Below are 23,142 nucleotides of genomic sequence, written 5' to 3'. Positions count from 1 at the left end.
AATCCTAGCCCCCAAAAGCAGCCAAGTTTCATCTGTAAATGCACGCCTATATTTTGGGGGGCATATTTAAGGCTGGGGTGGGTATTCTGAAGCACAGCATTCCTTGTTTCATTTGTTTGAGGGGTGTTTTTAAGAGGGAGCTCCTGTTGAGGTGTGTGCTTTGCTTCTGTACTTTTCCCCATGAGTTTTTGGGTAGAGATACCCTATGGAAATTATAAATAAGTGAGGCTGTCTGGTCTTTGAGGAATTCAGGGTCCGCCCTGGCTTTCCCCATCTTGGATTTTTCAACATGTAAAGCAGTTTTTTTTCTGTTTTGCTCATAGTGCTATACAACTGGCTTGTATAAAAACACCCTCATCCTTCACTTTTCCTTTGCAAAACTTTTCATTTTGGTCGACGCCGTTAAAACATCACTGATTATTAAGGCACTATTAATTACTGGGGGCTCTTTTAACGCAAAGGCTTTTTTGGTACAAATTTAATACATTTTATGGATGATGCTTTGAGCCACATCCCGGGGATCTCGCTCCCCAGGGTGCATGTGTGTGTTGGTCACTTGTAGCTCCCAAGGGTGGATTGCTCCTTGTCTGTGTGCTCAACTCGTGCTGGGTGTCTCTCGTTGCATAAGTCGTGTGCGTTTGGTTTTAATTTTATCAAATCTATCTGTGCCTGTTTAGTATTTGAGCTTAAAAATGCAGTGCATGACGCTGCACCGTCCAGATTTTTATTAGCTTTTGAGGTTTGTCTGAAGGAGCTTTTTCGGTTTGGGAAGCTGCAATCTGGTTGTGTTTAAGTGCTGCCTCGATAGATTTCTGCATTAAAATAAATACAGTTTACTTGAGAGCAAACACAGAAATAACACACACGTGAGCTGTGAGGAGCTCTGCTGGTCCTTTGCAGAACGTTGTACTGGAGGTTGCGTGCAGCCTTTCCCTGTCAGCCACATTGCTCAATCTCTTGGATCTCTCTTTTTGGAGCCTTTAAAAGCGAGGTGTGAACGCTGAGGTGCTGCCTTTTCTTCTCTTAACTCTCTCAGCTTCAGTTCTGGCTACTGGGCCTTCAGCACTTGGTATTCTCCATCACAGAGATGCTTTTAATCGGAGAGCGGTTGTGAGAGCGTGGTTTTTTTTGGTGTGACAAAATATATATTTTTAGAGTTAAGTCTGCATCTCATTAATTTGGCAAATTAGTATTCGCCAAATATTAGAGAGCATTTGTATTGCTAATAGAAAGATCATCCCGAGGCTGAGGAAGCGCAGCTAATTGAAAAAGCGGCCATTTGTAAAGGTAGGAAAAATCTAAAACATTTCATACCCTCATTAAGTTGGTTTAAGATTGAGGATTTTAATTTGTGGTGTGAAGCATCTAGATATGTGCAAAAGCTGGGTATGGCCGCATCCTTCCTCCCCTCAACATTCCCCCAAAAATACAGTTTAAAAAGAATGGCACGAGCTTTTTTTTTTTTTTCTTTTTTTCCTTTGAAATACCCTGAAACCATTTTGCTATGAAGATGTAAATGGATCCATTCACATAGGAAATGGAGGCAGGGCCAGGGTGATTAGCTGGTCAGAATTTGAGCATCTCTTTCCTAGAAAAAACCTTCCCGTTTTTCTTTCTCTTTCCGATCACCTTCCTCCGCTGTGACATTTTGCAGCCTTTTGCTGAGTGCAGTCACAGAGGCACGGGGTGGCAGTGGGTGGAAGATAGCACACCAGCAGGGATGCAAATGCAGCCCGGTGAGGGTCCGTCCCCGAGGAGCGTCTCTCTGCCACCCAGCGCTGGAGGTGATGCTCCGATTGTCTGCGGGGTTACAGCAGGCTGTGAGTGCTGTGTGTGCTGCAGGCTCCTGGCTAGATGGCACAGTTGGTCAAGTCATTCTGCTTATGGATGCTTGGGTTTGCGTTTCATTTAGATCGTGGTGGAGTCTGTATTAAGGTCCCACTCTCTATTCTCTCCTCTCCTGGAAAAAAAAGACAGCGGTTGCAGCGCTTTGACGGAGCGTGTGAGTGCAGTAAGCTGAATGCATTCCTCTATCCGAGCAACAGAAAAAGAAACTGAAGCGCTGGGGAAGTATTTATCACCTCCTCCAGAAATCCAGGGGTAGAATAATCGTGGCTGTGTTCTTTTGCTTCTCTCTTCTTGGACCGGGGAAGGAGCAGACCCTCCCCAGGCAATGCGTGCACACGATGGCTTCAGCTGTTGGCTTTAACAGTGGCACGGCACCTCTGTTGTGATGTGAGCTCCTGGTTCTGATGCAGTGCTGCCACAAGCAGGGCATCCTGACGTCTCCAGGACACCTGGATAACTTCTTGCATTTATTGTTATAGGTGTTTTTGGTCCGAGTCATTTGCATCGCTAGTTTTTATTCACTCTACAATGTTACACTGCAAAACTTTTTTTATTTTTTGCCCAGTTAGAAGAGTAGCTGAAATCTGAGGCCAAGAACTGTTTTAAAAGCATGAAAATTATAGAAATGTGCCTATTGTTTGTATTCCACCCTCATTCCCAACAGGGAATTCCACTGTAATCACAATGAAAATTACCACAATCTATGAGACAATAATTCTGATACACTTCAAAAATAGTATTATCATATAAAGTGCACAACAGCTGTTATTTTATGATGGAACAGATTTTATTGTTGCTGGATATTGGGTCAAACACTTGTAACACATCCTTGATTTAAACAAATCGGAAGCATGAGTGCGTTTTTGAAGATAAAATCGGTATGGTTTTTCTTTTCTGCTTTTTCTTGTTACTGGATGCTGTAGTTCCCTTCTCTACCTCTAAATGTAAGCACATGCTTTTCTTTGTATGCTGGAAGAAAGCATCCCAATCCCAGCTGCTCTCTGTACAAGGGCTTAATTTTAGAGGCAGAACAAAAATGAGGATTGTTTCAATCACAATTAAAATGTCACGTTATCTAGTTTGAGAGAGGGGGACTACCAAAGAAAAGAGAGACTATCGAGTGACTTCTTCCTCCTCGGTCTTTTTTATTGCTTTTAGTCACTAGGATGATTTGTGCCATCTTTTTATTATTATTTGTGGTAGCTGTCTGCAAAATAGGTTTGAATTCAGATGGCTCTGAAGCGGTGCAGGGATGCTGGGACAGCTGTCGGAGGGAAAGCTACAGCAGTAAGCTCAGCTTTTTGCTTTAAGCTCCGTGCGTGCAAAATAGGACTCTGATATAAAGCAGTCTGTTCTGTGCATGTATCACATTTCTGAATTTACTTGAACTGAGGTACATATGAGAAATGAAGAAATTAATTTGTGTTTGGGTCAGCAATGCTCGGGGCTGCAGGACAGGTGTGGGCTCTGAGCTCCTTGACAAGGGCTCACAGAGTGCAGCCTCACTGTCCTGCTGCTGCTGTAGCTCTGTGAATCTTGTTTGTATGAGCTGACAAACGTTGCCTTTTTTTTTTTTTGCCCTTAACAAAGCAATGAAGTTTTACTCAAATAATTACCCAAATCCTTTTGTATTTTCGATTGATTTTTTTCTAGGCCAATTTGTACACGATTCTCAAATATTATGTTATGGAACAGATGAAAAATCTCCTCCTTGAATCAGACAAGTATGAACTCCAGGAGCTGGTAAAACATACAGTTGGAGAGACTGTGATATAATTAAGTTTTTATGTCTACCTATTAAGCGTAATGAAGGGTTGGTTGCTGGCCTTAAATTTGGAAAGAGCTTACTGTAAAGCTTAAAACAGGAGTAGATTCCTGTAATTACTGCATTGTAGTGAGAAGTATGGCGAGGTGAAAGGAACGAAAACTATTCATTGTCCAATTGTCTTTACATTTCTGCTGCACTTACATCTATAGATCTATTCTGAAGAATAAAATGATTTGTTGTACTGATTTTCAGAAATAAGCTAAAAAAAGTCAACACAGGAAAAGAAAAAAAGAGGTGAAGAATATCAAACGAGCAACGCTTAGAAAATGCACTGCTTTAACTTCTTTCGTGGGCCCTGGTGCATGATGTGGAGAATGGTTATTTGTGCATTAAAGACCAAGCCAGCATGCTGTTCCGTTTGGTGTTTGAGTTTCAGACGTTTGATTCTAAAATCTAAAATTTTAAAAACTTTGCATTTTCTATTTTCCCTTAATTGTATCAGATGGAGCAAACCTCACCAAGTGTGGGCAATTCTGAGTCTGCTTTCACTTTGCCTTGAGCTTCATTGCCTTTAGCTGATGGCAGTGCAGCAGGAAAACCTGGATCCTCGTGTCGATGGTTGGGAATGATTGCTCAGATTATATCTAGTTTCAGGTGGCATGGAACTCTTAGAAGTGAGTGTTTGTTGACGACGATGAAATGGTTTTTTAATTGTATGTACTATTATTTTTGCTCTGAATATTCCTGTGCAGTCATTCAGTGATAACACAAAACCATTTTATATATGTCTGGGATGGACTGCATTGAAGAGGAGCTGGTTTTGCTTCATACACAGACGAGGGAAAAGACCAAACCTTTTCTTCTCCATTAGAAAAAACCTAACCCACATCCTTTTTCCTCCCCTTGGCAAAAATTTGGCTTACGTCATTAAGACAGAAGGTTTTTCCCCTCTGCTCTTGCTCCCATCCTATAAGACATGCTTTATTTGCCTTTTGCCCTCTTTTTGTGAAGCTTCTCTCAGAACCTGCTTTGGGGGGGCTGTGCTTTAATCATTTCTAAAGATGGCTCCTGCTTTTCACAGTGGTGAGGCCCAAATAGAAAAGTGAAAAGTTCCCATTACTGAGCTGTAAAAGAATACTGTAAATGGATTATGCAGAGAAAACCATTTAGATAAAAATGCAATTTTCCCTTTCACACACACTGCTAAGAATTAATAGCACATTCTTTCTAAATGGGTACTTCTATATTATATTTTCACCTTAATGAAATTCTTTCCAAAACAGGAGTGTTTCATTTAAAATTTTAGGACAAAATTGATCTGTCTTTAATCCTCAGTATTTCCCCCTTCCCCCCTCCAGCTGAAAAGGCCTTTGCAGGCCACCTTGGAACCTTCTGGAAAATACCTGGAGGTTAGAGGTGTGTGCTTCAGACAGTGTCACACTTTGCCCCGCTGTCCCTTCTGCAGGATGTGTGCTTTGGGGCCACACCACGTTGAGCATTCCCAGCGTGTTGCTCGCTGAAATGTTTGCAAGGAGCAGAGCTGCCCCGCTGTGCTGTGCCTCAGCAATCCAGGCTGGAGATCCTGCAGCGTGGGGGAGTACACACAGAGCTAATTTTGGGAGACAGGAGTTTCTTTCCATCTGCGGTGCTGGTATTTCTGTGCTGCTTTCTTTTTTAGAGCAATTATATCACAAGCAGGACCCAATGCGTTGCTGTCACCGACTTTGGCTTCGTGTAGTTATGGGTCATTAGCTTGTAAGTGTGAAAGCCAAGGTATTTTTTCTTCCTTCTGGCAGCTTTTCCTTGGATTAGAAGGAATAGCTCTGTGATGTGAGTAATGGTGATTCTCCCATTGATAAGGTGTGTATGCAGCACGCGTGGGTGTTTGGGTTACAGCAGTCTTTCCAGCCAACATACGCTAATATTATAAACAGCAAGTTGCAAGCAATGGCAAATCAAGGGACACAATCAAGTTTTTAAACTGTTCCCTTTTAATAAAGGGTTCTAATGGTGAGAATAAAACTGCGTGGTAGGCATAGGGCTGAAAGAGGGACGCCTGCTTGGAGCAGCTTCTTGCTGCTGAGCTGCCATGAGAAAATGCTTTTGTTAAACAAACTGGTGGGTATTCTCACAGTACTAATAAAATAGTTCCTGGGTGCAGACAGTCCTTGGAACGATGAAGATATGGATAAGAATGAATACACCTGAAAGCTTCCATGTTCAAAGTGGAAATGCACTTTGGCAATAGCACCGAGCAGCCATTTCCGTGGCTTTTGGGACAAATAGTCTTTGAAGACTTTTCACTTGGGACACTCTCCAAAATGTGAAATGCAGAAGGAATATAAGGTCTTATGTTGTCAAATCGATTCTGATTACTTGTAAAACCTCTCTGGAGCTCTTTTTCTGCTTGGAGATGTATTTTTGGACACCTTAGTTGAAATCAAAATCTAGCTGGGCCATTGCAGGCTTCCCGTACTGAGGTTTTAATGGCTTTTTTCTCCCAAATTTTGCTTCTCTGCTTGTGTGTAAAGGGCCTGCTCCTGTGTAACTGCAGGCAGTGAGAATGCTGCTGTTGACCTAAACCATACAGGAACACAATCGGAGAAGGAAACTGTGAGTCTGTAATTGTTTATTTAGAAAGCTGGGCAGGAATTACAACGCAAACACTCTTGAAGACGATCTTAAGCGTGTCACTTAGCTGAGCCTGCTATCCACGCAGCCAAAGTATGCGTGCCCTGTCAACCCGTGCATGCATTTGGGAATTTTTTGTCTTTTTCGGTGCTTTATTCCTATAAAAGTTTGCTGCGGGGGCAAAGGAGGTCCTCACTCCTCCTTTGCATTCTTTGAAACTTGTTCTTTGCCATCCGAAGATGCACTGTGGGTTGCTCTTTCACTAGTTACTGTTTCATGCATCGTGTTCACACAGAAACAAACTGCATCAATAGGTTCTTCCTGCTCCCAGTGATGTGCAAACTTCTGGGAGATGATCATAAAATTCTTCAGTTCATTATTCAAAATGTGTTCTCAAACTTCCCCAGCAGATAGTGACCGGTTTGCACGCTCCAAGTTGGAAGCCTTTGTGATTTTCAGTGCATGTCGGTGTGTTACTGATGTGATTTAGCACTGTTTTGTTTCCTTTCTGGCTTTCTCTTAACTAACACTGTGCTCAGTATGAATTCTGGTTTGGAAAGGCGTATTTTTAGTCTCACCGCAGTCTTCTGATAACCTTCTGATCAAAGAACAGAAAAATACTACAGTCCTTATTTTGGGGCTTACATAACAGCTCGCTCTTCAGTCACAAAATTTCCTTTTTCGTGATTCACTTTTTGTGAATCACAGTAGTTCAGCCAGTATTGGAAATCGTGGCTCTTACAGCCAAATATGCCATTCTCTGGAAGCAAAACTTTTGAACATTGAAATATTTCGGTGTAGGTGTTTGTAACGTGTGAGTTTTGTGCTGGTGTAGCATTGGCTCTATAAGTTTTTGTATAAAGGGAAACGTAAAAAAGCCACCAACGTGATTGCACAAAGTGGCTCTTGGTGACAAATACTGTTGGATAGTCGGTGTGCTTTCTCATTTCTGGTAGTTGAACATACGGAGCGTATAGTGTTACATCCAGCACTATTTTTTGTTACTGCGCTGTGCTCTGGATCCCTGATGGATTCTGAGGCCCTGTTTTGCTGCAGGGCAGAACCACGTGCAAATACAGAGGTCCTGATTATCTGCCGTGCACCAGACAGCACTGCAGCACTGCCTCTGCCCCTGCTCCCGGGGTGAAAAAAGTAGTGTTAAACCTGAGTGTCTGGGTGTTGTGCAGCCATCTTATTGTTAGCAACTTGGTGTCTTAGAAGGAAAATGAAATGGAACTGGCCAAGCCGTGGGCTGTGCTGAGGCTTCTCTGTTGGCTGGTTGTGGTGCCCTAGGAGTAACGTGTCTGTCATCACAAGGGTTTGCTGCCCTTTGGTGAATGGTTAACCATTTACAGAATGCTGCTCCATTCCACTGTAAGTATGAATTTCTTACGCATCATTTTTTCTTTCTTTTTTTTTTTCTTTTTCTTTTTTTTTTTTTTTTTGGTACTAATTATACCTGGCAGGCACGCTGCATACTAAGTTATGCATTTAAGCATTGGTTGTTAGGGGAAAAATCTTGATGGCCATTGTTTCTATTAAAAAAAAAAAATACCCTTCTCGTTTTCAAAGTCACTGCTGTTACAGTCATTTTCTCTTTGAACGTCGGGATTCTGTCTTTGATTATATACCGAATTGTCTCTTGTCATTGCATAACCATTTTTTGGTGTGTGGATACATGGAGACGTTTTGCAGTTCAACGCAGTTCCTTCCCAATCCTGGTGCTTCTCTAAGAAAGAAACGTATTTAAGAATATAGATAGTCGAAAAAATAACAGGTTTTGATTTGATGTTTTCCTGGGATTTTTTTTTCTTTAAGTCCTACGGAATATATAACTTCCTTCCAAAATTGGAACGTGCGCTTCGAAAATAACCCTTTCTCCCACTTCTCACTTTTGATTGTATCAGAAATCATTATTTCAAAATTTTCTCCTCCTTCCCCTTTGCTGCTTTGGCAATTTACGCTACACACAAAAAGAATAAATATCTGTAATTCCACCACCAGTTTATTCAGCTTCTGGAAAGTTTTGGGGAAAAAAAGAGAACGAAAAAATGGGTTTAGAAAAGCCGATCGTGCTTACTGCGTTACTTAAATGAATGTGGAACACAACAGTTTTCCATTTTCCGAACTGCTTTTCTCTGAAGCCGGACAAGCCTCAGAAAAGTTGTGTTTGAGAATTAAATGGGGGGAGAATAGGAGGTTAAAAAGGCACTAACACTCATCTTGATGGTTATTGAGAAGCAGGAAAAATAGGAAAGGGTGAATGCTGACGGCCAGCTTGTAAAGAATACGTGTGAAAGTGACAACCCGTTCAGAAGCAGGAGGAGCTCGGTGCTGTGCTGGGAGCGCCGCGGCTCCGCGTTCAGCATCGCTGCCCCGCTGTGTGCCGGGCTGGGAGGATGCAGCGCGGGAGTGCTGGAGGCACGGCTCCAACTGCAACGCTCCAGCGAGCTAAGAGTGGGTTGGTTGCTTTGCTTGCTTGGTTTCAAGGTGTCTGTCTGGCCTCGGGGCTGAGCGCGCTGCTGCTAGACGCTGCCTGCCCTGCTCCCCGCAGATAGAATCAAAGGGCAGGGGCTCGCTGAGGCGGTGGCTCTCCAGAAGGGCCTCCCAGAGCAAAATGAAGGCACGCAGACAGGAGATGGGGTCCTGCGTTTTGGCTGTGCGTGGGTAAAATTGTGGTCTGTGCGCATGTGAATGCTCTTCCACTGCGGAGTGATGTCGATGCCACTATGGTGATGGGAAAACGGGACGACGACGGGGTGGTGGGGCTGCACCAAGCACCAAACAGATCCCACCCTTGGAAGGTGGTTCTGCTCTAACAGTGACGGCCGATCCAAACTCGGGTGGCTGTGGGCCTTGCTATCCTTCCATCCCCTGCTATCCTTCCATGCACGCTCACAGCAGGGTGTTGTAAAAACGCATTGCTTCGTGTATGTATTGCTTCAGAGGGTTAAATACAACTAATTCAAAACCTAACCTCTCCGTTAAGGTTTGCCAATTTCGTTTCATCTGATAGAATTCTTTGCAGTAGAGTTTGTAAATCCTAGCTGTGTTTTTGAACGGGCGCTTTGTTCCCTTGCGTTCTGTAAGAAAAAGCCTAAAAAGGACTCACTGTATCTTTAAACGTGTGGATCCTCAAACCTCTCTAGGAAGGGGAAGGGGGAAGGGACCCTTTCAGGATTAATTAAACAGAGATGTCTTGCCGTAGACTTGAGGGTTTTACTGATAAATGCCAGCCCCTCACCCAGGTCTGATGGTGGCTGTTATTATTTAATCACAGCTATTAAAAGAAATCCGAGAAATCTTTCCTTTCTCCTCCTCCTGCGTTCCATTTATCTGTCCTCCCAACCTGTTTGTTTGTGTATGGTTAAGTTTTCTGTGCCAGTGAGAAGCAGAGTGGAAATGTCAGGGGTCAGGCTGCAGGCAGGCAGGGGAGCAGTCAGCCAGGCTTCAGCTGCAGTCTTTGACTTTCTGAGAAATCTGAGATATGTTCCAGGCAAGATTAACTCTTTCCAGCACAGCTGCCTTGCTGCTGCTGGCCTGAGGAATATGGATCAAGATGGGCACATTAAGAAATTGGGTTCGTTTTCTGTCACGCATGTGTCCTCGTAGTCTAATTGGTGATGGGTGCTACTGCTTTCATTTCATTCACCCTCTTATCTAAGACGAGCAGGCTTAAAATTTCATCTGTCTTGGCAGCTGTGCATCTGGAAGATGAGGCTGCATGGATGCAACCTCTGGGAAGGATGGAGGATGGAATAATTTATTGCAGTGCTGCTATGGGTACCTATTTCTCAGTGCATTTTCCAGGAAACAAAGCGTTCATCCACGAGGGCACAGTGCTTCTGTTTGAAGACACATTTTTGGTTAGCGGCGTGGCTTGGAGCTTGCCACTCAAAAGATGTCTAAAACACAATCTGAATGCTCTTACCTTCAGAATAACCAGTTCTGACGTTGGCCAATTAACCTAGTGTCTCACATGCTTTGAGATGCATGTAGTGCAGTGTGTTAAACACACAGCGGCCCAGGCTCGTGGCGAAGCTGGATGAAGGTTTTGGTGGTGTGACTCATGTGGCACCACCTGCATCTCACCCTGCCTGTGCAAATGGAATGTGTGAGTCAGCGGTGGGGTGGAGATTATTTGTTGCCTTATGGCAGTAAACTAAGGTGCTTAAAATGTTGCCCGGTTTGACAGAGCGACAAAGTACAAGCAGTGCCCTTCTTGAGATAGTTGTAAAGACTACGCTGCTGCACAGCAACGTCTTCATTTTTGGCTTGATTTCTGTTGCAGTGTGTTTCTTTGGAGCTTGCATGTGTTGAGGCAGTGGGCCTCTCAAGAGCAAGCAGGATGTGCAAGGTGTGTAGTGTAGGAGCACCCAGCACAGTGAGTGCTGGAGTTGTGAGCAAAATCATCTCACAAAGGGATCTTGGTCGCTTATGATGGTGTCTCAAAGCTTTACATTTCTTGCAGACCATTAGCACGCACCCAGAAGATGATTCTATGCTACTTAATTACTTTTTATAGGGGTAAAGAGTTGTCCACAGCAAATTCCCCTGTTTTAGCTTAAGTGAGTTAAGTAATGCTGTCATTTGTGTCTGGAAGAATGAGGCCATTTGTGCTAGCATTCATCTCTGGCTGGCTCCTGCCATGCCTGGAGCACACCAGGCTGGGGGATGTCTGTTGTCTCTTTCACTGCTTGTGCTGCAGGTCTGCAGCTCAGCAAGTATGGGTGAAACAGTCACTGCTTTCTCTGCGTGTGCATTCTGTGCTTGTATCACTTCATGCTATTTGCATACTGTATCTGCTTTAAACTTATCTTCCTCTACCACTCCTTTGTTAACACAGTTGAAAAGTGCTGCTTGGCTGAGCCTTGGGGAGAGTGACCGAGTCTGGAGGGTTTTCTTCTGGGCACTGGGTAAGCAAGGGAAACCTGGGACCTCCCTTCTGGTGGGATGGCCGTGCTTCTGTAGTGAATGTAAAAGGAAGAGCTGTGCAATTAGTATAGTCCTCCTAATGTCAGGATATCTGGTTATCTCTGTGATAATAGATCCCAGATTAGCCCCTGTTAGAGGTCTTGAAATACATTTCAGGGATTGTGTATACTGGGAGCTGTTGAGTCCTGGCCTGAAGCACTGATTGAGCACCTAGAGAAGGGACCTGGTCAGGCCTGGGAGCACAGGTGAAGGCAGTTCATGTGTGTGATCAGACCTCATTTAAGGGCTGACTGCCACTGGGGAAGGATCTCTTTCGGGATGTCCCTCCTTGGTAGACCTTTCTCCTGTGAACCTGGAATCTTCTGACACAGGTGAGCAATCTTCTTCCCTTCCTTTATAGAGCCTTTCTGCGGTGCCGGTCCTTCTGTCATCACACTCAGATTAACAGCAGTTTTAACAAATAGGTGCAGGTGCATATGAGACAGAAGTGAACTGTAATTTGTCATCTGCTAATCCTATGCAGATTACCCATCAGCATGAGATATGCATCTTGATTTAGTGTGTCAGCACTTGTGTGGTTTGGTGCTGCTCTGTCCTGTCCCTTGTCCCTGCTCTTCCTGCACAGTCACTAAGTGGAAGTTGGCACTTCTGGAGTTCTTGTCCCTGATCGCTTCAAAGCAGAGCCTACACAGCTGCTAACATGGAGTGGAAAGTTAATTGTCTGTCATCGTTTCATTTTCCAGTGATATTGAAATTGCTGTGGTTCATAAATCACACAAGCATGCAGCTAGAAAGGAAATATGGGCCCATACTTTTAGCTTTAGGTTTGGAGATGAGACCACGTCAGCATTGTGTTGTACTGGCCCATTCCATTCTGTTACAGGTCTTTGAAACTTTAGAGTTAATGTTCAGTTGAAAAGCAGCGAAAGTCTGTCTGTACATGACTTTGTTCCTCCAACAGTTATTTGCTTCTGATTTGCTGCTATTCTGAGAATTGCACGAAGACTCTTCATGGTGATGTGACAACTGGAAGAAAAAGATGAGCTCATCTTAATAGTAGCACTTAGAGACTTACCTGAGTAAGCCAGGTTTCTTTGTGTTGTGTTTTGTTGTTGTTGTTTTTTTTTTAAGGTGTATTTCCCTAATTGCCATTCTTCCTTCACATGGCTGTGTGTTTCTTCTATCTGATGATGTATTTTTTGTTTTTCCTCCAGATAAATTTAACTTTAAAACGTGCCGTTCAACCAGGCCCTGGTGCTCAGTCAGTTGTATGATGTCCAGCTGAATCAACATACCTTTCTGCTATTTTGTGGGGTATTTCTGAACGCACCATATCTATTATTTGGCAACAACACTTCCATCTCTTCTTGCAGCCAAAATTAAATTTGGGGTATACCAGAACTTGAGATTTTCCTATTGCAGAAAGGATCCAGCAAGCACTTAGCATTGCATTTTGCAACCACAGCATCAGGTATCAGTCTGATTTACAAACACCTAAATGTCTTCCAGCAGAGATTTTGGTCCTCGTTGAACAAATTCAAGCTTTCTGATGTCTGCTTTTTTTTTCTGTTACTTTTCTTAAACTTTTTAGAAATTGTTCACAAATTACTGGGAATTAGCAAATCACAATTGGAAAACCATTGGTTTTAGAGTGGTACTTCCGTGCTTTATGTGTTCACTGGAGTGGACCAAGGAGCCTTCATCACTAGCATGTCCCTCTGCAGGTTCTTGGGATGAGACCCAGACTTTGTTCTTAGGTTTCTGATCTCTCTCTCTCTTTTTTTTTTTTTTTTTTTTTTTGAAGTTCCTTTAACTCCTTTTGATTTTAGTGAAGCCATTTCCTAAGGTCTCCTCATATAAGCCACTACTTCCAAGACCAACAAACTGCAATTGGAGGTATCCTGAAGGGCAGTGAGATGTATTTCAAGGTAATGCTCTAAACAAATTGGATGAAATAACTAAAGATGCTGGATGCTGTTTATTCTGCCTTCCTGTAAGCTTTTGGTAAACTGCAGCTGTATTTTCACAAATATTCTTGAGCTCATGTAGCTTAACCCAGAGTGTTAATGTACGTTATCACCACTTCTTGGTGTGCAAGAGCCTCAGATGAGTGAGACCCCTGGGAGTGATTGACTTTGCCTGTGGCAGTTTTGTATTATGGGCTCGTAATTGTGAATTATAGATACAGCAGAAGCACTTGCATGAGATGCAGGCAGAACTGGGGAGAAGATGGGAGGAGCTGATGGATGAACTTTCAGCAGCAGGAGGACTTGAGGTCCTCCTGCCCTGGCAGCTGAGCTTGATGCAGATGTGACTTTGGGATATGAGGATGCTGCTCCTATTGATTTCTTTGGGAACAAGATGACTACATACGTAACAGGCTTCAACCAACTGTATCCAAACCTTCTGCTCATGAGGAGATTGATAATATTTCAGAGACAAATTCTTTTTTTTTTTTTTCACTAGGCTAACAAGTGCTCATTTAATTTGCATCCTGAAACTAAACGACCACAAACAAAGTTCTTTGAAGGGAATCTTCTTCTTTCATTCTGTTTTCATTTAAGGAAAACAGAGATTTCCATGTATAATTTGCAGGGCTTAAATATCCTACTTAGTGTTGTTGTTTCTATTTTTTTTCCTCAGCAATTATGTAGAGTCTTGCACAAATCTGATGAGGGAAAGCTGGAATTTACATGTTTCTTCCTCTGTTTCACTCTGTGCATAATCACCATCTATTCATTGCCTTTACAAACTCCATTCATACACCCACTTTCCACACTAGTGCCAGTGGGCATTTTAATGCTCTTTTTGCAGGCCTGTTCTGTGTATTGAAACTCACATTGGTCTGAAAGTGATGTTACCACTTTTGACCTGCATGTCCTCAAGAAGAAATGAGCTGCAGCAAAGCTTGCTACAACAGTAGGACTGGGTTAGAATGAGTTGGCTGTTAAAGTAAATATTGCTCTTTCTGTTACCATCCTCTGGCTAAGATTCAAATCAGTGGTGATGGCGCAGCCAGCAGACCCAACTCTGAGCTATTTCTTGTCAATTAACACGCTTTGAGAAGTCCCTTTGTAATGGGGGAAGAAGCAACTTGCAGGTCAATAAAATCTGATTTCAGGCCATAGACTGAGTCAGCACCTGGTGAGAGTTCAGAGCACTTCTGTGACCAGCAGTGAGCTCCCAGGGCTTTGGCTGCTGGTGGCCAGTTGTGCTGTGCAGGCCAAGGCCGTTAGTCACCAGTCATCCACTCACTTCCTTGTTAAACGCTAAGGTGGACGTTTAAGGCAGAACATTTAGGTAGAGTTTATTTCAGTTTGAGTCTGTCCTGAAATAATACTGAACAACGCCCAGGAGTTGGGTTTAGTGCATATTGAACAATTCTATCTGACTGCAGTGTGGACAGAAAATTCCACTTTGAAATTTATATTTTAAGAAAACTCTTTTATTAGCTCCTGCATTCTGATTCTCAAGACGTGGATTTCACGTGGTCTGGAGCTGTGCATAAATCTGCCCTGTGATAATCTGCGTGCATGTGAAATAGATTTGAAAGTAGTGGATGCAAGATCCAGTGTTTCCTTGCTTGTCATGGACGTGTGGGTTGTTATCTTTGGTGAAAATGGGCTCAGAGCTTTTAGTTAGTGCAAGTGAGTGATGTACGCCAACAGCAGAGAAAACATGGGATCAGTCAGCCAATATTCACTCCTACTGTGGAGTTCTCCTCTTCGTGTTGCAATGGGATGCAGAGGTAGAGAGAGACACGGCTGAAAAAGCTGCCGTCCTTTGGAGTGAGCATTCAGAGAAGTTGTTCATAATCTATTTTCCTAATACTGGGTCTGAATGTAAATGTAATGGCAGGAGGGAGGATTTAAGCCATTGGGTCCTTTCTGAGCTGTACAGAAGTGCAAGGTGTGGCTGCCTTTTCTGACAGCTGTCATTGAGAAGCGTGTACAGATTTCTGTTTTATTGCTGAGCCTTTTTGGTCCCAGTACCAAGTGTGGAGCCATGTCACTGATAGTTGCTGGGCACTTGGGAAGGCATGACTTTACTGAAAGTTTGCTTGCCAAAAGGGGTGCAGAATGCACTGGTACCTGTCAGGTATTCACCCGGATGAGCCTTGGAGCTCATAGAAGTCTCTTCTGAACGGCAGTCTTTCCTGACCAGCAAGTGGTTTATTGGCTTAGAGAACAGAATCTGCTTTCTCACAAATGCACTACGTTATGCGTACCTCCTCAAAATGAGTCACAAAGAAAGCCTCTGTTGGCATTACGAACCGGGAGGGAAAGACAGGGTGACTTTCTGCTTTGTCATCAGTTCAGGCCACAGTAAACAATCCAGAACTCCCAGTGGATTCACTGGCCTCCAAATGGTAGCATAAAAACAACAGGAGAGCTGAATCAGCTGCAATGGGCCATGTTGCAATTTCATGACTTCCACTTGTTTTCTCTTGGATCTGCCCAGGAAAGGTTTGACTGCTGGTGGCAGTTGGTTTGCTTTGCTTTTTTTAGCTTCTCATACCATGCAGGGCTGAGGAGAGCACGGCATTGGCGGCAGTGCTGGGAGATGGACCAGTTGTTCAGAAGCCGTACAGTTGGATTAGTGTAGGCCACAGGTGAAAGTTTGGCTGTCACAGCTCAGCTTTCACTCGCTGCTACATATCAGTGGTTTGTCTGCGCTGGGGAAGGCAGGATGAGCCTTGCAGAAACACAGCTCCTGATGGGGTCTGGTTTGCAAGAATGGGCTTTTATTACACATGAGCTCAAATCCTCTTCAGCAACCCCTTCAAAATAGGGGGCGGTCAGAACTTAACTTCCCTGTGTGGTTTGCTTGTTTTGCAGTGAAGCCAGCATGAGCATGAATGTGTTAAACTGAAAACAGGAACTGGTGACAGGCAAAATAGAGGAAGGATATGAGTTAAAAACAGTGAACTGTACTCCTGTCCCTCCTTCCCACCCATGCCATACGATAGAGGACAGAAGCTGATATTATCCCAAGGTGTTTTATGTATTTTCTCTGGCTTCCCCACGCTTGATACAGAGCTTGTATTTCTTCTCAGAGAGCTATATGGTTGAAAATAACTAATTTAATAATAGCTTCCAGATAAATAAATAGGTGTAGACAGTTCCATACTTTCCTGTAAAACCATGGACAGCAAGTTGCTCTCCTACAGGGAAATTCTGTTTTCCCCCCTTTCTCCTCTTCTTCCAGCTGGGTAGAGAGAGCACGTGTTTTTTGAACTGTGATGTCTTTCTCCTCATCCATACGTCATTTGTTCTCTGTCTACAGAGTCATACTGTGCATAAAAATGAGTACTTCCATTTCCACTGATTGGGTTAGTATTTTTTTCTACTTGGTGATGTTTTTACCAGTTTTTCCAGACACTGGCATGTGTCTATAGTAAGAGTATCTTTTTAAGTGGTATCCATCCCTAGCTAGGTGTTGGAGCTTCAGGGGAGGAATCTGCAGTTTGTTTGGATCCCTACAGCCATCAGGGAGGGGAGTAACAGCAAACCCTTCCTTAATGCAGGATTTGGGTTGCCGCCATGTTGTGGTATGCTCATCCTTCCATTGGTAAAAATCTGTGTGAAAGGAGGCTAGGGCAGAAAAAAGACCGATATGTATTCACAGCAGGTACTCTGTCTCCTGTTATCTAAATTCTGTGCAAGCAGTGAGCGCTGATACAGCTCCATGCCAGCTCTGAGACCACTTAAAGCAAAATAAACATCTTCGCAGCATGGCCTGATACATGCTCCCTTTAGAGTTGCAGGCACCTCCAATTAATCATGCTGCCTATGCAGGAAGAGAATTTAAGAATCAGAGGACACTGCTAGACTTAATGGTCTGATGGAGAGGTGGGCAGCGACTCAACGTTAAGGGTAAGTGGGCTATGCTCCCAACCAAGTGAGCAGTGGCAGCCACTCCTTGCCTTGCCTCTCCTGCTCGGTGAGCAATGTCTTGTCTATATGCTGCAAAATCACAGGCTTTAACGAGCAGAGTTCTTGGTTCTGGCTTGCAGGATGTATTGGTGCTGTGGGGCAGTGCTCAGAGCTGTGCACACGTTTTTGACTAAACAGCCTTCCCTCCTTTGTGAGAAAAGGCTTTTATATTGTAGCTCAGCTGGCAGATCCCTGCCATAAATCTATGGGTTGACCAAGCCAAATGACTTCTTGAAATGTTAATGAATGAGATGTGACCGGTACTCTGGAGTTGGAGTGTCTGTGCGTAGCATTCTGGGTCAGCAGAGGGGAATCACCTGCTCCCTGTTTCGAGTGTGGTCCTCATTAAGTGCCATTGGCCCCAGCTGTGCGTCTTAATAACCATGTAAGCTTTTGGTTTTTGCTTTAATTCTGGTTATCTTGAGGAGCGTTGTATCTTTAAGCGTCAAAAATGGCACCAATTACACAAAATAAGTGGAGGGCTAAAATCAGAGTAAGAAGGTTTCAGTCATGGAGCAAGTTGGGCTTTTCATTGAGTGCCTGCAGAGTGCTTGGTGCTGCACTCTGCAGGCACTCAATGCTGCACGGAGCCCAGAGCCAAAGCCAGTCACTGCCCCAAGAAATGGGAGGTTAGAAGAGGCAGATCTGACCCAGCACAGGGCTGCAGGGTGCCAGAGGGGGAGGGAGCCGAGCTGTGCAGCTTTTATGGAGACGTGTTTGTGTTGGTGAACAAATGCACTGCGAGCTCAAGAAAATACCTTTGTCTGAGGTTTGGTCCGTTCTGCATTGGTTTGTTTATAAACAGAAAGGAAATGGTTGTGTTTAAAAATATCATTTTAGGAGTGAATTAATCTATGGAGACTCGGTCTGCTGTGCAGAGACATGAAATGTTTTCAGACCTTATTTTTCTTGAAAACTGAAAAAGATGATTCTGTAGTGTGTACAGATGCAGAGCTATGTGCCTGAACCAATATGTCAAACTGTCATGTGGGAGATTTGGTGAAAAACATCTTGTCCTAGGGGAATAATTTTAAACACTATATGTAGGTTTGCTGCCTCATAAGAGATCATTACTCAAATCTATTCCCTCTTATGCTAGCTTGGCCTCTGCTTAACGGGCTCAGAGTGAACAGAAGCCCATTAATGCATCCTTTAAGAGCGGTTATCAGGTGGTAGAGGGGAAGCCGATCTCCGATCAGGGAATATAGTGTTTTTGGCCAAACCATCTGATTTAGCCTTAACAAGATGAGTGGCAATCCAGGAGCTTTACGCCTGGCTGCTCATTGAGGGCGGCGGCGGCCGGGCCCACGCTGCGCTGGGCGGATGGGATGTGGGCAGCGCCGAGCCGCGGCTGAGGCTTTGTCAGAGCGGTGAGGATGTGTAAGGGACAAGCCCTGCGGCACGTGGCTGTTCCAGGGATCTTCACCTCCTGTTTGTCACTTTAATCTTGCAGCGACGCTGAAATGTAGAGTGGAACCCATTGCAAACCAGACCTTTACCAGACTGTAATTGCACACTCTTGCTCCCTGCTTGTCAGTGTCTCTTGTTTCTTTTGTTGTTGTTGGCTTTGGCAAAAATTAGAGAAATGACAGGAGCAGCACCTGAAGAGAAGCATAACTCCTGTTGCCTGTGTAGCATCTGCGGTTGCCTTGGCTACTGGCCATACCTTCCTCGAGTAATCTCATCTCTCACAAGATGATGCGTGTAATGCATTCTAGCATTGCAGGTGAACTCGCTCTTAATGGGATTAGCTTACCTAAAAGTCAGGACACATCTGAGATTGTAGTGTTTGGTGGGGTTGTCACAGTTAAGAGGATGTGTTGATGTTTAAAAAATGCAGATGAAGATGCTACCTGATGGAAGAGATATTAGGAGCAGCTTAACGCGGGCTAAGGAGGGAGTGAGAAGGAATGGAAGTATGTATACATGGTGTCCTCAAGACTCAGGAGAGTGTCAGTTTCTAATCTCAGTAAAGGGAAACGTGTTATTCCTGTGCTGATATTAAAAAAAAAAAAAAAAACAAAAAACAACAACAACAAAAAAACCTGTCTGCAGTGTTTGCATTGGTTTTTGTGTGTGGTTTTTTGTTTTTTTGTTTTTTTTTTTTTTTGGTTAAGGACTGCTTGTCTTCGTCCCTGTATCTTCACTGTGCACTAATGGTGCATGTGACAGCAGCAGTGCTCCTTGTTGGGCTCCGTCATGTGTCTGTTACCATTCCTTCATTAATACTTAGCAAACAAACAAACAGCAACCTTTTATTTTCTGAATGCATGCATGCCTTTGCAAAACAGAGGAGAATGAAAGAGCAGCTTCCTAAATGTGTAAGGTCATAGTGAGAGGGTAGAGGGGCACAGGGGAAGGCTGGGTGAGCGTCTTCTTACAGTGCTGTGTTTCTGTTTGTTTGTTTTAGGACTTAGAGATTGAAATGTGTTTGTGTGGGCAAAGCCTGTTTGAAAGCTTGTATAGTTTCTGCCCAAAAGCGAGCTTTAATATTAAAGTAAAAATGTTTAAAGGCAGTTAGGAATGTGAAACTGTCTGTGCATGCATATGCCTCTGTAAAGAATAGGAGCGTGGTATTTTTGTCGTAGCTGGTTGATGCAATTCTTACATTTGATTTTGTGTGTTGTAACAGATGAATCCCACAAAACTATTCAGGGAATACTTTGGAATGTTTACCTTGATCCTGCAGTTTGAACTGCAATAAACCAATTTGCTACAGTACTGGCAGAAAGCAGTCGTGTAAAGGGTGTGAAAGTGACCAGACTTAACTTCAGCGTTCAAATGAATGTTTGCAAATGTTTTCTTGCCATAGTCACCCAACTCTTCCAGATGTTGTAGCTGGCTCTTAGAAATGCCTGTGCGCAAGCTGAGTTAATAGTATTAATCAAACCTCGTGTTTACTTTCAGGGCATTCAGTGATTATTGCAGGAATTTTCTCTGCTGTGAGCAGTCTTGCACAGTGGGCTGGGATACATGGCTGTTTTTTTTGTTTTTTTTTTTCCCCTCATTTTTATCTTCCTCTGAAATACAGAGCATGGGTTGTTGCTATGCACAGGGTAATGGGGAGGATGGAATATTATAATCACGATAAAAGGAAGCAATTGTTTCCAGTGCTAGAAATTTAAGCTCAGTACTTGCAGTGACTGGATGTAGAACTGCTGTAGCTTTTCTCCATTGCTCTGGGTGACAGTGAGTGCCATCCCAGGATGGTGAATGGGTGCAGATGGGTGCGTTTTGCTCCTTTCTGAACTGAGGGAACTACCAACCAAAAGAACATGCAGGGAAATGCTCTAGAAGAGTATTGCTGTGGACAGAGGAGTTTTAACAGCCACCACTGCATAAAGGAATCATGGAGGTTACTGCTACTAGGACTTGAACTTATCAGAGCTTTTTGCTAGGAGGATACACTGATGATTGAGCTGCTTCCAGATGCCTTTCAGTCTTTGGACGCTTCATTGCTTTTGTACTTATGCCTTCCATGTGAATGTGGTGTACGCTGTTACAACTTTCATCTCTACTTCACCATTTGCCAGCAAAATGAACCATTTTCAAGTGGCACACAGTGTCCTGTGATCACAGAATCTCAAAGTGCCTTAGGGAGGGGACCTTAGAGATCGTCCGGTTCCAACCCCTGCCATGGGCTGGCTGCCATAACCAGCTGAGGCTGCCCAGGGTCCCATCCAACCTGGCCCTGAGCGCCTCTGGGCAGTTGTACCAGCACCTGTCCTGGCTTTGGCCATGTCACATCCTTCAGCTTGGAGAGGAGGTCTCCATCCAGACCATCTCTAGGGCTTTAGCACGTAGGGTGGCTCTCACTAGAAGGGTATTGCTTTTAATAATAACGCTTCCAGCTTTCTAGTGGTAGTTGCTAATAGAGGTAGTTGTGCAAATTGTTTAAACATCATTTGTTTAAAGATTCCTTGCTTTCAATTAGGTGTACTTCATGACTGACAGTGATTTATCTGAAACTTGGCAACTGCGAGGCAATGAAGTGATGACACCATCTTGCTTTATCCGTCTAATTTTAACCTGCTGGGTCCCATCGGTCTCAGCTAACAGCACACCTCAGGACTGTGTGCACCGCATGAAGTGGGAGCTGTGACATTGCTGGCTTGAATGAGGCAGAGAAGCAGTGAGGGAAGCTAGTGAAACAGATCTGCTGGGAGAACGTACTGTTTTGAATGAGCATCGGGCAGTTCTCGTGCTTAAGAACATGATTCTCATCAGGTGGATCAGAGCAACTTTTATTTCTTAATGCAGAGGGTTTCTTCAGAAAAGCATCATAGCTTTGCCAAGACAGAAATGTTGGGGAAAAAAATAATCTGGTAGGAATGTTTTACACCGTGTTGGCTATGAGCCTTCCTGCAAGCCATCATTGTCTTCCTTTTTATTTTGAATTTGAGTGCATCATTTTCTGTATTCTTAGCAATAGACCAAGACAATGTGAGCCACGGTGATGCTGAGCTAGGTGCCATGTGGGGACCATGGCAATATAATTGACTGATTTACAAATAAGCAAGCATATCTTTTATTCCTTGGGTGCTTTTGGTGTAAGAGCTGCCTCGTTTGGTTGTTGGTCAAGGAGCTGGTGCTCTCTGGGTGCTGTTGATGTCTGGGTGAGGCACAGTGCCTGCTTTAGGGATGCGCTTTCTCTGCCATTGCAGTCAGTGTCCCTGTGCTCCCAGCTGAGGGGCTGGTCTCTTGCATTCTACAGTAAATGCTCGTTGCTAAACCACCGCAGATATCCTTGGGCCTCCTGTGACAGCAGTTTGCAAGTAGCACTCTTTCCTCTTTTTCTGCAGCAGAGGAAGAAAGCTGCTGTCACAAAGACTAATCTCAAGGCGCTGGCTTTTCCTGTACCGAGACCAGCATGTCCTGTACGTTCAGAGAGACCTAAGAATAAAAAAATACTGAGTACTGTGCATTGCAAGGGATCTGAACAAATACAAATGAGAACGTTTCCCTTTCTCAATTCCCCGCAGTATTTACTTAGGGGTTTGTTTTGTTTTGTTTCTCTTTGCTCTGCATTTTCCCTGAAGAGGCATCACGATCACAGCCTGGGATTCGCTCATCTCTGTTAACAACGTACCGGGGAGTCCTTGCCCTGCACAGGGCTGCTGTGCCCGCAGGATGTGAGCACACCAGCTCTGCAGCCGTGTGTCAGCGGTGTGTGAAGGGCCACGGCTGGAACTGAGCCCCGGGGAGGTGGGGATGTTGTTTTGCTGCAGAGAGGCAGCAGCAGGCAATGCAGGGAGCGCGGGGAGGCCTGGGGTGTGAGGAGAATGTGGGGAGCAGGAAAGAAGAGCAGAAGTCAGTGTGTGAGCAAAGGATGAGCTGAGGCAGCCTTTGGAATCGTGCATTTGGTTATTGCATGGGGAGCTGCTCGTGCTCCAGCTGTGCTGGTTGGTACAGTGCATTTATCAAAACTGATGAGACAGTCCAAAGCCAACTCCAGGACATAGAGCTTAGAAAACACCTTTGAGCTGCTGGTTTTTGTTACAGCAGTAATTGAGAATGTTGTACAGAAATGCGAACCCTGAATGCCGCTGTGCTGAGCTGAGGTGTGTAACACAGCTTTACAGTTCGCTTCTCTGCATGGTGCTATGATACCATTTTTGAATAAGAACATTTCTGACATCCTATAACTGAGTACTTAAAGCAATTTCCAGTTGAAATCAGGGACTTCCAGACTAGTTCAAGAGTATCTTCCGAGATACTCTTACATGGAGCACCAGAGCTGTGGGGTTCCTGTCCAGTATCTGGTGCAGCAGTGGGTGAAGTGGAACAGCTATGGCTTGCCCCCATGTGTGCACTAAAGCCACATTGCTTGAGTTTGGGGAGCTCTGCAAGGGCGATGTGAAGAAAAGTCTTTGAGGTAATGAGGTTAAACATTCACAGGCATTTGTTGGCATATGTGCTGTGTTCCAGCATCGTCTTCATCCCGGCCGGATTCTCTGGGTCTATCAGAGCAGAACTGTGGGGCCTGTTTGTGCTGCTCATAACTCTTCATCCCCTGGGTGAACA

General features: G+C 44.1%; 1 protein-coding gene across 2 annotated transcripts in view; it reads left to right on the top strand.

Moving 5' to 3' along the window:
* MN1 (MN1 proto-oncogene, transcriptional regulator) overlaps window positions 1–23,142 on the top strand; it is an 82,235-nt gene that overhangs the window by 7,673 nt on the left and 51,420 nt on the right. The window lies entirely within an intron of this gene.

The sequence above is a fragment of the Meleagris gallopavo genome, chromosome 17 (assembly GCF_905368555.1).
Source record: "Meleagris gallopavo chromosome 17, MGAL_WU_HG_1.1, whole genome shotgun sequence".
NCBI lineage: Eukaryota > Metazoa > Chordata > Aves > Galliformes > Phasianidae > Meleagris > Meleagris gallopavo.
This window is presented reverse-complemented; position numbering and strand designations above follow the sequence as displayed.